Source organism: Somniosus microcephalus, chromosome 1 (assembly GCF_052327205.1).
Source record: "Somniosus microcephalus isolate GS21.2 chromosome 1, FLI_Smic_1.0, whole genome shotgun sequence".
Taxonomy (NCBI): Eukaryota; Metazoa; Chordata; class Chondrichthyes; order Squaliformes; family Somniosidae; genus Somniosus; species Somniosus microcephalus.
In genome coordinates, this window is record NC_140987.1 from 231,366,617 (window position 1) to 231,381,197 (window position 14,581).

Here is a 14,581-nt window from a genome sequence, read left to right on the forward strand (position 1 = left end):
TGATCAGCTTATTGGGACACTTTAAAATGGTTCCTGCGCAACCTCAGACAGATTTGTGGATTCAATCCACAGTAAGTTCTGGAAGCCATTCCTGAGAGAACGAAACCAGACCCACAGGTATGCGTATGGATTAGATGCAGATCTAATCAAGATCGGCCTGGAGACAGAGGCCATCAAGATGCTGCCCCAGACAAAAGGGGACAATTTCATATTCATGAGAACATCACCCACGACTAGATAATGAGATCAGCAGGACATTCAAAACAATGGAGGTAATTTCAAACCAGAGATGGGCCTGTTACCAGCCGTTTAAGACATTTTAAATATAATAACTACCCCACTGTGCTCTCAGCCCGCCAAAATTAAAACAAAGCCTAACCTGATACTGGGCGGGAAGTGAAGCCTCTGGAAGAAAGGTATATCTGGAGAGACTTTTTCGGCAGTTGGACACTCTCTCGACACGACAGGCAAGCTTGAACAGTCACAAGGAGAGTCGAGCTGAAAGACAGTTTACAGGTGGCAGTCGGACAGTCGTTGCCGCCTCAGCAGCCGGTCCAGCTTTTGAGCTGGGCAAAGAGGAGCTGGTTTGGGGAAAGATCAGCGGACTCCTCTCCACCGTCGGAGGAGGAAGAAGAATTATGACTGCATAAAGAAAGTTGTTCGAAACCAGCGTCCCGCCCCGGGGAAAACCATCGGGAGATCATCGACCATCCCTGGGCCGCAGCCGAAAGCAAAGGGGCCATACCAGCCCAAGGCGCCTCTAACCAGGGTCGAGCCGACAATCCTCAACCCCGCCGACATCCAGGCCCGCCGGTGTCCAGCCGCCCCTGACCCCCACCTCAGGAAAGAGTTGTGGCGCAGCTCGCAGGGACTCCACGGTCCACGTGGAGATGAAATGCCTGAAAGGACCAAACACAGACTCGATTTCAAAGCCTTGCACTTCCTAGTGGGATTGGTGAGCATGTTTCTGGCCCTTCACAATCAGATCTAGATAGGTTTAATAAGGGGGTGGATTTAAGGGTCCAATTAACATGAGTTGTTGTCCCTCGATGTTCCGTGTGTTTCCTTATTTCATAATGATCTTTGTAGAGTATAGGATACCTGTATTTGCTTTAGTACTGTTTCGTTATGATTTGTTCGTGTGTTTTTCCCTCCCATGTACTCCCTCATCTGCTTGCATTTGATTTGATATTTTTCCTTATGCAATAAAATTTCATTTTGTTTCATCAAACTTGGTCTACACGAGTTTTCTCTACATTGTAGTTCCTGCGCCTAAGTCCAGAGTACAGAATCTAAGGGGCGAGTGGGTCGAACCACTCAAGGTTTACTGTGCAAGAGAGAAAGGCCTCTAGAGAGAGAAACCTCAGGGAAACCTCTCGAGGATAAAACCCCTTACAGCTTTGCCACCTCCTGCAGCTAGACCTCTAGCCTCAGATCAGGAACAGGATATCTCTCTCAGTGGCAGTGAAGGTGACAGTCGCTCTCAGTTTCTACGCCAGCGGCTCCTTCCAGGCTTCAACAGGGGATATTGCAACCATTTTGCAGTTTGCCATCCATTGCTGCATCCAGGAGGTGACAGATCCTGTGGGGGGTCCTGTGGACCATACTTCTGTCCGAGACGTACTGGGCGACCTCCCCCCACAACCTCCTGAGCTCCTGCGGCAATGGCCTCCTGCCAGTGTCTGGGAAGAGCACTGCCCGTCGGATTTCCACAGCCGCTACCAGAGCCTTCAAAGCCTGGTCACTGAACCGGCGAGCTCTCTCCCTGGGCCTCTAATCAGCCATGAGATACTTCAAGGATGGTTTGCAGCTCCTTACAGGACCAGGTCACAAGCAGCAATGATCAGGGTGAGGCTCTGCAGCATAATTGACCCTCCCCTTTAAGAACTGGAAGGCACCAGTCTGTCTGAGTACTTGTAATTGACAGCGCTGAAACTTGAATAGCGCTCTGAGGTAGCGCCCCGCTCCCCGAGGTTAGCACCCTAAGAGGAGCGTCTGGTGCTTGATTTAGTGCTCCACTTCCCTCTTGGAGGTGATAAAACTGAATTTCATGGTCACCAGCACTAATTAGCACTGGGCACTAAAGTTAGCGCCCAGGTGATTTTAGCACCCCAAAATGGTCGATAAGATTTCCCCCCTAGTTTCCTGTGAGCAACTACCTGGAAAGTTGTGATTGGCTGACTGCTTAGGAAGTGGCCTTTGTTTCAAGCACATCCCAACAGCTTTTTTCTCCTTTGCGGCCTGTGGCAAAAGTGGGAGACTATGGCCTAGAGATTGGGTATAGCCCCGCTTGAGGCGTTTGAACTGGCGCAGCGCAAAGTTTATAGCCAGACGAAACTTATCGCCGCCTGGCACGATATTCAGTTGCATCACCCCCAAAGGTGATTGAGGCGCGAATTCAGACGTTGCACGGGCCTCGTAAGGTGCAAAACTTCCGGCGCTACCCAATATCGGCGCGGACGGGCTCAGCGCAGGTGATCTCAATTAGCGATAACCACGAGACTTCCAGGCGCCGGCCGGCTCTTAAAGGGGTGGGTCAGTCAGCCTCAGCTTCCACACTCATCGCCCTGTAGGCCTCAGAATCGGCGCTCGCCCTTCTGGAATGCTAGTCCAGTAACATAAGCAGTATTCTACCGTACCCGATACAAAATGAGGTAAGGCACTTATAGTGAAGCACCTTACAACACAAGAACCCAAGATTATAGGCCTAGAAATTAGGTTGGTTGCGCCAGCGAATAGCGCCTAAAGAGGCCAAGAATTGGGGCGTTACCCAATGTTTGGGCGGGCGCAATGAAGATAGCGACACCTCCCATATTGCGTATCCATTTAGTGCCAGCGCTAACTCTTAGCGCGCGCCCGCGTGCGCAGACAGTTAATGACATCATTTCAGTGTGCAACGCCTTTTTGGCGCCCCTGACCGGATATTCGGTGGTGCCCAGAACCTTCCCGCCTGGCGCTATTAGTGACAGTTGGATGGAACATTCCCAGGCCCTTCTCGGAGTTGGGGGGTGCTACTTAAAGGGGACAGCTCTAGTATAAAAGCTGCAGGCATTTGGCCTGTTCATTCTGTTCGTTGCTGGAGGGAGTTGGTGAACTACTGTTGCACACTATTTTTCGGATTTAGCCTTCGAAGACTTGGGATCTGCAGGCCTGTCCGGAGCAGTTGGAGCGCTAGACATTACTGCGTGTTGCCCGTCTGGCATAGCAATGGGAGCTGCTTTGGAGGGGAACGTCCTCATGGCCGGACACTTGGAAGGGGCACAGAGACGGCGGGAGAGAGGGCCGGGATTGGCCAGAAGGAGGAGGGGCAATGGAGGTCGGCCAATCCGACGATACGCTGCGAGGGTTTTCAGGCAGCAGGTGTCATACCTTACCATGTCCGAGGAGCAGTGTCTGTGAAGGCTCAGATTCGGTAAGGAGGTTGTGACTGAGCTGTGCCACCTGCTTGCTGAGGATCTGCAGCTGCTTCTATGGTGCAGGACCTCTCTGTCGGTTGCCGTCAAAGTGACTGTTGCCCTGAACTTTTACGCAAGCGGATCCTTTCAGTCAGCCACTGGGGACATTGCAAATATAACACAATTTGCAGTGCATTGTTGCATCCGGCAAGTGACAGCTGCCCTCTATAGAAGGAGGTGTCAATTAATCACCTTCACAGAATCACAGAGTCACAGAAACCTCACAGTACAGATAGAGGCCATTTCGGCCCATCGAGCCTGCACCGACACATATCCCACCCGATCCCCATAACCCCTACACCAACACATATCCCCGTAACCCCACTACCTTCTCAAGGGCAATTAGGGATGGGCAATAAATGCTGGCCTTGGCAGTGACGCCCACATCTCAGGAATGAATAATTCAAAGTATGGAGTAAACTGTGCAGAAAGAGGCCTTGTTACATATTTTGTCGAGTGTGATTCAGGGAAGGTGCCGGTCTGCTTCATTGACTACCAACATGTTTCTGTGTCTCAGTAAACTGTGCTTGCTTTAGCTAACTATGTGCAGCAATGCAATTAATGTGGTAATGAGAAAGGTAGCTGGCTATGAAGGAGTTGGCCTGTGAAGATTCCCATGACAACACCGCACAATGATAGAGGTAATCCAGTTTCTTGTAATCTATGAGCTGTGAGTCCTTTTTGCACAGTTAAGGAATAGGCACTGAGCTAGGTTCCCGTGGTGAGTACAACATTATCACTGTTATTGCCGTTACAGTTCTTGCTCCATACAGCCATCAGCCTCCATAATCTCCTCAGTTTATCTCAGTGGCTGTTGCGAATGATTTGCTAATATCAAATCAAATAACAGTGGGTAAGAGATACAGTCCAATACCGAATAGTTGTATCGTTGTAGGTCCACATTCACCATCAAATATAAGAGATATTTCTTTATTTGAGAAAGTGTCATCAGCCTCATGGTTCTGCCATTTTAAGAATATCACAGGTTTCTTCAAATCGGGCAGCGCTGTCATCCAAAACTCAAGAGCTCTCCATCTGTTGTCAAAACTTTCCCACTCAATCAGGTTCATGGCACAGAATGTTTAATTTACACCTATACAATCTATAATAGCTTCACTTAACTTATCTTGAGCATTAGACCAATCAAAATCACTTCCTTTTTTTTATAGAGGGGAAAAAGGAGGAACTCAATTTCATTGATAATACATTGCTCTAAGACATCTCCAGCAAATTTTTTGAATTTTAAGAATTAGCTAAGATGCTTTTGAATTAGCCAAATAATTCTATAATGGCAGTTACCAGCTCTTCTGACTTCATTGTTGCTGATCCAAAAACTAGTCATATGATGAGGGGAAGATAATGTAATGAGGACCCACTATAAGGTTGCATTTCACTGAACTGATTTTTTTTATTCACAAAGAAAAATCCTTTCAGGTACTTCTTTTCCTTATTTTGATTGCCTTATTTTAACTTGCAATAAAAAATGAAAGAAGGAAAGAACTTACTTTGCTATACTTCCCCCACCTCCACTCTCCTCATCTCTTCCTCTCCCCTCTCCTCATCCCCTCCTCTCCTTCCCCATGCATGCTTTTCTCCCCATCTTCTCCACGTCATTTCCTTCCTCCCTCTCCCTCTCCCCTTCCCTCTTCTCCCTCCCACCTTGGCCACCCCTCTCCTTTCCACTCACCATTCCCTCGTTTCCCCTCCCCTCCCATTTGCACTTACTCATCTTTCCAAAAGGTTAAGATTTTTTAACAATCACATTGGTGTAAAATCACACAATTGTATAACTGTATCAATGCGGTTTAGTACAGTATGCATGGAAAATGTTTATTAAGCTGTGCAAAGGCACAAGTTAAATCAAAATCATTATACAACAGATCTTCATAAAATGTTAGAGAAAGATACTAAATCATAGTGAGTGGTCTAAATCATAGTAAGTGGTCTACATGGTCTCACACACAACAGAAAAATCATTCTCATTATGTGTAGACTATATTCCTGAGCTCTGTGGTGAACCAGCAACATACTCACATTCATGATGTAATTTTCAACTGTATTTATAAATGTTACTGACACTTGATTGGGTTGGAATGCATTGACAGATTAATATTATTGATGGTGTTACACTTCCAAGCTTCATCCATTAGTGAAACATTAGGAGTGACATTATCAATCTCGCATGCACAGATAGTTGCAGGGAGACTTTTCTAACCTTACCAGGATCAATTTTTGAAACTAAGTAATTATTTTTTTCCTGTTCAATTTTCTCTTAATTTTTTTTTACCACAAACTGGCCTTTTCTTTTGCACAAGGCTGTCATTCTGGTTTAGCAAAATAATATTACCACAGAATTATTCAAAATGCTGAATATTTCAAAAACCTGTCATTTTTCATAGAATCTTACAGCACAGTCAGAGGCCATTCGGCCCAATGTGCCTGTGCCAACTCTTTGAAACAATCATCCAATTAGTCCCACTCCCCTGCTCTTTCCCTGCACCAATGTAATTTTTTCCTTTTCTAAATTATTACATTGGTATTATGCACATAACACTTAACAGCAAGAGTTCGGAACCAAATACAACACCAGTCTGTATATTTTTTGAAGAGAAAAGAGCAAATTAATGACTAAGGGAGATTTTTTGAACTTGGCTCCACACAAATGACACAAATATGGGTTCAAATCGTTCTGGTCAATAATTATAGCAAAACTGTTAACCCACTCCAATAAAATTCCTCTGCTCAAGTTTTCAACTCATTTCAAATAAACAATGCGATTTCAGACTGAAATCTAACTCAGTACTGAAGCACACGTAATTTACCTACAACTGCAAGTACATGGAAAATGTAGAAAAACTATCATGTGTTACAGGGCTGCAGCACAGACAAAGGTTGCTTCCAGCACCATAAACCTCAGAAGCAAATGATCTCCTGCGGTGCTCTCCATCCCTATCCTAGAGGGCAGGTTGGCACCTGGCCCTCAAGCTTCTGCTGATTCCATTCTGCAGGAAGGGATGCACCAGGGTAGCCCCAGATGAATCTCCCTCAGACTACTCCTTCCTCCCTGTTGAGGAGCACCCGGTATCAGCTCAATACTGGAAACCTACCTCGTGGAGTGACAGCAATCAACCTCCTTTCTCCTATGGTTCACAACGTCACATTCCGAGTAAGCACGAGACACTCGTGGTGCAGTATACGGAACAGAATTTATTGATACACAGTAAAGGTGATCAGCCTTAACTGTATACAGAGAGTGGCTTTTTGATTACAAGTTCTATCTTTCGAGCCCTTTGAGATACTGTTGAAAACTATGCTCCTTTTATACACCATATTTTGACTGCATCAAAGAAAAATGTCATAGATAAGGCTGTATGATGTATCTATTCTCACATCCTTTGAAAATAGACTATTCACGTAAACAGTTTGCAGTTGTTTACTTGAAAACTGCTTGCCCTAAACAAGACTTCCTGATGGTAACAGTCCCTAAACCCTTTTAAGTAAAAGCTTTACCAACTGCTATCTGCAGCTAATGGATTCGCTACCCCTGTTTTCTTACCCTAAAACTAAAGTTACATTTTATTACTAACACTTATTTCCCCATGAAAGCACTTTACATATCAGAAGACAAACCATGCTTTCTCCTCACGGCACTTCAAAGTCATCCTGTTTATATTGGAAAGCCTGGAAAGCCTGTTGCTTCAAGACACAAAGAAGTTTGACTGTTAACCCTTAACTCCCCAAGATGTCCACTGTACATCTCTCCAGGATGTCCAACATGGAGAATAAACAGCTTCAATTAATATCGTAGTAAATAAAAATGTAAAAAAAAAGCAACTGTAGTTTAATGCGGCATATTGTTTTAATCAGCAGCACTAAGGAAAATAATGAGTGTGCATTAACATGAAGAAAGAAACAACTTGCATGTATATAGTGCCCTTCACAACCTCAGGATGTCCCAAAGCTCTTTACAGCCAATTAAGTTTTTCTTTGAAGTGCAGTCACAGTTGTAATGTAGGAAACGCGGCAGCCAATTTGCACACAGCAAGCTCCCACAAACAGCAATGAAATAAATGACCAGAGCTTTTATTTTAGGTAAAATACTGCGGCTGCTGGAAATCTGAAATATAAACAGAAAATGCTGGAAATACTCAGCAGGAGAGAGAAACAGAGTTAATGTTTCAGGTCTGTGTCCCTTCGTTTTAAGCAAGCACGGGTGCAGGGAAAAAGGTGTGGGGAGGAGGCAAGAACAAAAGGAAAAGTCTGTGATAGGGTGGAGGGCAGGAGTGATTTCAATAACAATGGGATGATGGGGCAAGTCAAAAGGAGTGGTAACAGGACAAGTAAAGAAACAAGATGGGTTTAGAGGAGCTGTAAATGACAACAGCAGAGTCATTACCAGCACCTGCGGTCCAAAATAATGGGAGCAGTGGTTATGATCTAAAATTGTTGAACTTGATGTTAAGTCCGGAAGGCTGTAAAGTGCATTGAGTGATAGGTATTGGCTAGGACAGCGGGAAAACTGCTCTGATCTTCTTTGAATAGTGCCATGGAATTGTTTACATCCCCCTGAAAGGGCAGACAAGGTTTCAGATTAGCATCTCATCTGTAAGACAGCACCTCCGACAGTGCAGCACTCCCTTAATACTGCACTGTGGTGTCAGTCTAGATTTTGTACTCAAGTCCCTGGATTGGGGCAAAAGTGCTACAATTGAGCCAAGGCTAACACCTAGTTAAGGGCACTAATTAGCAAACCTTTTGGCCCATAACATTATTAGTTTTGTAACGTCCTCGCTTTAGAAGACATTCATACTGACTTTTATTTTTAATTTGGCAATGGTATTTATTACAGTTTTGTTTGTCACATGAAAGAGATTACTTAATTAGTTCCCAGTATTTACTTAATGACAGAAGGAAGATAGCATTGGTTACGACCAGACTGGGCTTTAAACATAGAAACATAGAAGATAGGAGCAGGAGTAGGCCATTCGGCCCCTCGAGCCTGTTCTGCCATTTAATGAGATCATGGCTGATAATCCAAATTCAGTACCCTGTCCCTGCTTTCTCCCCATGTCCCTTGATCCCTTTAGCCTTAAGAAACATATCTAACTCCTTCTTGAATATATTTAATAAGTTGGCCTCAACTGCCTTCTGTGATAGCGAATTCCACAGGTTCATCACTCTCTGGGTGAAGAAATCCTCCTCATCTCAGTACTAAATGGCTTACCCCTTATCTTTAGACTGTGACCCCTGGTTCTAGACTCCCCCACCATCGGGAACATCTTTCCTGCATCTAGTCTGTCTAGTCCTGTTAGAATTTTATAAGTTTCAATGAGATCCTCTCTCATTCTTCTGAACTCTAGAGAATATAAGCCTAATCGACCCAATCTCTTTTCATACGTCATTCCTGCCATCCCAGGTATCAGTCTGGTAAATCTTCACTGCACTCTCTCCATGGCAAGAACATCCTTCCTCAGATAAGGCAACCAAACCTGCACACAATACTCAAGGTGTGGTCTCACCAAGGCCCTGTACAACTGCAGCAAGACATCCTTGCTCCTGTACTCGAATCCTCTTGCTATGAAGGCCAACATACCATTTGCCTTCTTAACCACCTGCTGCACCTGCATGCTTACCTTCAGCAACTGGTGTGCAAGGACACCCAGGTCTCGTTGCACTTCCCATTTTCCCAATCTATTGCCGTTCAGATAATAATCTGTCTTCCTGTTTTTGCCACCAAAGTGGATAACCTTGCATTTATCCACATTATACTGCATCTGCCATGCATCTGCCCAATTACCCAACCTGTCCAAATCATACTGGAGTTTCTTGGCATCCTCCTCACAGCATACATGCCACCCAGCTTTGTGTCATCTGCAAACTTGGAGATATTACATCTAGTTCCCTCATCTAGATCATTAATATATATTGTGAATAGCTGGTGTCCTAGCACCGATCCCTGTGGTACCCCACCAGTCACTGCCTGCCACTCGGAAAGAGACCCGTTTATTCCAACTCTTTGCTTCCTGTCTGCCAACCAGTCCTCTATCCAAGTCAGTACCTTACCTCCAATCCCATGTGCTTTAACTTTGCATGCCAATCTCTTATGCGGGACCTTATCGAAAGCCTTCTGAAAGGGCTTTAGCACAGTAGTGCTGATAAGATGTTTTAGGCTTCAATTTGATTAGTTTTCCAATGAATGATTCAGAAAATTATTACCTTCACAATAAGTGTTCCAGTTAATCTCTTAAATACCACTCGTACTTTAGCCCTTAGAGAGATTGAAACAACTGTGGCAGCTCCTTAGATATAGTGGTTTTAAACAGACTGGCCTAGAAATTCAATATAGCCACTTTTGGTGCGGTAAAGTCGGGCGGCCGCTAAAGTTTGCGCCCGGCGCAAAGTGGAGGCCACTTGGCCGATATTCAGTAGCTTTGGCCAAGGAGTTTGCTCGAGCGCTAAAACTGGCGATGCACGGCTATCTTTAGGCGCTAAGCCGGCGGTGCAGACTGATACCGCCGAGGCCGGGCGCAGCGCAGGTGCGGTCATTTCTTGATTGACAGCAGACACCCTGGCGCCGGCCAGCTCTTAAAAGGGGGAGGGTCGACTTGGTCTGCTGCCATGCCCTGGATACTGCAGCCCTCCAGCTAGGCCTAAACACTGCTGCTGGAGAGAAATAGCACCAGGAAGGATGCAGAGGGCCCGTGAGCGAGCGCAGCGCTTCTCTGCCCATGATTTAAAGGTGCTGGTTAGGGCTTTGGAGAGGAGATGCCATATCTTGTTCCCGGACCGTGGCAAGAAGCCTGCCACCAGGGTGTACAGGAGAGCCTGGAGGGATATCGCCCAGAGGGTCACAGCCACCTGCGATGTCCCCAGGACTGGTGTCCAATGCCGGAAAAAGTTTAACGACCTCACTCGGATTGTCAGGGTGAGTACCCTTTCCAGTGTCCTCCTCATCCTTGCATGTGCACCTCACATTATGGGCAAAGGGACCTCAAAGCCCTAATGGCCAGCCCTCATCCAGCAGCTATGGCACTGGCATGAACATCAATTGCACTTTCTGCACTTTACACACTGGCCAAGCTATTCAACCATGGGAGGCAGTGCATACAGCAACAGGGCACCACACTGGCCAAGCTATTCGACCATGGGAGGCAGTGCATACAGCAACAGGGCACCACACTGGCCAAGCTATTCGACCATGGGAGGCAGTGCACACAACAACAGGGCACCACACTGTACTTAGAGGCCGTCCTTTCTCTTGCAGTCCAAGCTGGCCCAGAATCTGAGGAGCCGGACTGTCACCGGGGGAGGCCGTCCCCAGTTCCAGCAGCTCAGTGACCTGGAGGAACGCGTGGGTCGACTCATGGGTGGCCGGCTGATTGGCCCCGTTGCATGTGGAGATGCCGACCCTGTGCTGGGCCCCAATGGTAAGGACATGACCTTTTGGACCTCTCTCATTCCCCTTGCGCTTCAGATCTACATCCTTTGCCACTGTCCGACCAATGCGCTGAATGCCACCACTCATGCCTCCCTCGCTGATGCCCTGTCCTCACTCTAAAGCTACTCTTGTGCCTTCCTGCTTTCAGCTGGTGAGGAGGAGGATTCCCTGAAGCTGCCAGTGACAGTCCCTCGGAAGAGGAGGACAAGGAGGAGCAAGAGGAAGGCGGCCCATCGGGGGAACCCTCATCCGCGCCAGGGGATGGCAATGGAGGGGACACGTCTTCCCTGGAGGAGAGCCAGGGGGAAGTGTTGCAGGGGAGTGTAGCTCCTGTGCCCAGTGGCGTCGAGCCACGCGGGAAGGGTCGGGCAGCATGGCGGCCTTCTCCCCAGAGGGGGGAAGTGTTGCAGGGGAGTGTAGTTGCTGGGCCCAGTGGCGTGCAGCCACGCGGGAAGGGTCGGCCAGCTCGGCGGCCTTCTCCCCAGAGGGAGAGTCCGGCCTCCAGTCCGGGGACGGTCCTCGCCCAGGAGGTGCGCCTCCTCGATCAAATGTCCGCGGACTCGGATCGTCGGCACACCGAGTTCATGGGGGTTGTGGCACGGTTGCCTGAGGCCATCGAGTCCCTGGCTCATAGTGTGTCCGATTTCGGGGCCTCACAGGCCAGGGGTTTCGAACAACTCAGGGCAGCACAGGCCAGGGGTCTCGAACAATTCGGGGCAGCACAGGACGCGAGTCGGGCCGAATTGAGGGCAGCACAGGACGCGAGTCGGGCCGAATTCAGGGCAGCACAGGACGCGAGTCGGGACGACTTCAGGGCAGCACAGGCAGCGAGTGGCCAGTTGATCAGTGGTGCCATGCAGTCACTGGCTGGTCTGATGCGGGCACAGACCAGGGCAGTACGGGCACTCACTGCTGCCACACTCGCTGTGTCAGGCAGGCATCGCCAGGGCACCCACCGCGCTGCAGCAGCACAGCGGTCTGGCCTTCAGCAGATTGCTGCGCTTGCTGCAGTTCCAGCCCGGCCGAGTGCCAGTGTCTCAGGTGAGCAGCGAGCACCTGGCATCAGCCAGCTTGCCCCCATTGCTGCAGCTGCCACTGCCACTCCCCCAGCGAAGCTGCCACGAGCTGCTGGAGAGACTGATGCTGCCCAGCCACAGCTGCAGCAGTCAGCAGCCGGCCCCTCGAGGGCCAGAGCTCGTCTAGGCCGACCCCCAAGGGCATCTGCCGTCACGCAATGTGCCCCTCAGGAGCCTTCCCCCAGCCTTGCAGCACCCACAGGGCCCAGGTTGAGGCGGAGCAGCAGGTCGGCCAGGGGCCGGAAAAGGCTGGACAAGGACTCGCCCTCTCGGCACACAAAGTAGAGTGTGTTGCCAAATGTTTTTTTATATGGGGGTGGTTGTGTTGTCTATGGGGGGGGTTGTTTTGGTAAGGCCGAGGATGAAGGCCATTTGGATGGAAAAGTTTTGTTATTCCTCCCCAGGTTGTGGGAGTGAGTCATGTGTTTGACTGTTTTTTGGGGTTGTTGTCTGTTTTTGGGATTCATGTGGGAAGGGCCCTGAGTTTGTTCAATAAAGCTTTTTCTTTATTCAGCTTGTCCATGTTTGATGTTTGAAGTGGTTGTTGCGTTAACCGGCTGAGGGCTTGCGGAGCAGCTGCATTCATGTCCCTTCATTGCCACAAGCCATTCCCTGACAGGGGGCCTAGAAGTGTCGTTCAATAAGCCGCCGACGGACGGCCCTTGGACCTTGTGGCTCCCTCCTGGGCTGGTACTCCTCCTCCTCCTCCTCCTCCTCCTCATGGTCCTCCTGCTCCTCCTCCAGAGGTGGTGGTCCAACGTGAGGTGGCAGCGCCTGAGTCCTGCGGATAGCCAGGTTGTGCAGCATGCAGCAAACGACGACGAACTGGGAGACTCTATCCGGCGAATACTGCAGAGATCCGCCGGAGCGATCCAGGCAGCGGAACCGTTGCTTGAGGACGCTAATCATTTGCTCTATGATGTTCCTTGTGGCTTGATGGCTTTCGTTGTATGCCTCCTCAGCAGGGGTCCTGGGCGCGCGGAGCGGGGTCATGAGCCATGTACACAAAGGGTAGCCCTTGTCCCCGATAAGCCATCCTCTTGGGGGAGGCTGTGCCTGGAACATGTCAGCCACAGTAGTCTGGCGCAGGATAAATGCATCGTGGCTGCTGCCTGGAAAGCGGGCATTGACAGCTAGGATGCGCTGCCTGTCGTCACACACCAGCTGTACATTGAGGGAATGGTAGCCCTTCCGGTTGCGGTAATCCTCGGCATTGTCGATAGGTGCCCGCAAAGCCACATGCGTGCAGTCAATGGCGCCCTGCACCATGGGGAAGTCCGCGATCCTCGCAAATCCGACTGCACGCTGCTCCTGCCTCTCCAGGGTCATGGGGAAGGAGATGAATTGGTGTCTCCTTGTGAAAAGGGCATCGGTGACCTGCCGGATGCAGCGATGCACGGCGAACTGGGATATGTTAGCTATGTCCCCAGCAGCGGCTTGGAAGCAGCCACTTGCATAAAAGTTCGGAGCCACCATGACCTTCACTTCCACCGACAGAGACGTCCTGCACATCAGCTGTGGACGCAGATCTCTGTGAAGCAGCTGGCAGATCTCTGCAACCACCTCCCTTCTGAAGCGCAGCCTCTTAACACACTGCGCGGCAGTCATGGTGAGATAGGCACCTGCTGGCGGTATTCCCTGAGTGGGTAAGGCCTATGTTGCCGACGCCTGATGCCCCCTCTGCGTCTAGGCATGGCTGCCCCTCTCACACAGCGTCTGCGAGCCCTTCGCACATAATGCTGGAACTGAGGGTTGGAACCCCATGCAGCCCCCATAATATACTTGCAAACAATGAAATCACAATGAGGCAAATTTCCAAGCTCTGGCCAGAAGCCAAAAATACCTCTCCTATGATGGGCCAAATCAGTAAGGTCTCTTCCTTGGTCTCTGTCCAGAAATCCGTTGCACAAAAGTCATTGCAGCAAAATGGCTGGCCTTTATAGTTCAGTGTAAGTGCCCTTTAATTAGCGCTCCCCGAGGCCCGCAGGGCCTCTGCTGCGTTCCACTTCACAGTTCTTAGCACCGCCACGCCCACATTGGGCGGGCGTGAATGAAGTTCCGGTTTGGGGCGCACAAAGGGCGTTGCACGACGAAATGACGTCATAAGCTGCGCGCGCAGCTGAGCGCGCGCAAACACTTTGCGCCGGCGCTAAATGTCTACTGAAGTTGGGCGTAGGCGCAGATCGCCCTGCGCCCGGCCGCTAAATGCCTAGCGCTCGAGATCTACTCCTCCTAAGGCGCTAACGGCTGCCGCACGCAACTGAATTTCTAGGCCCAAGTATCTAACAACAATCTATTTGTCAGAGTGGAAGAGGTAGCAGAGCTGTGGTCACCCTATATTACAGTCATTAGAAGAAAGAGAGACTTGAATTTATATAGTGCCTTTCAGAACTTCAGGATGTCCCAATTCACTTCACAGTCAATGAAGAACTTTTTTTGTTAAGTGTAGTCACTGTTTTAATGTAGGGAAATGTGGCATCCAATTTGCACACAGCAAAGTCCTGCAAATAGCAATGAGATGAATGAACCGATAATGACCAGAATTTGCTGGGAAAGTAATGGCATGTTCATGTTGCCTGCCATTATTAGTTCATAAAATGTCCAGCAATTTA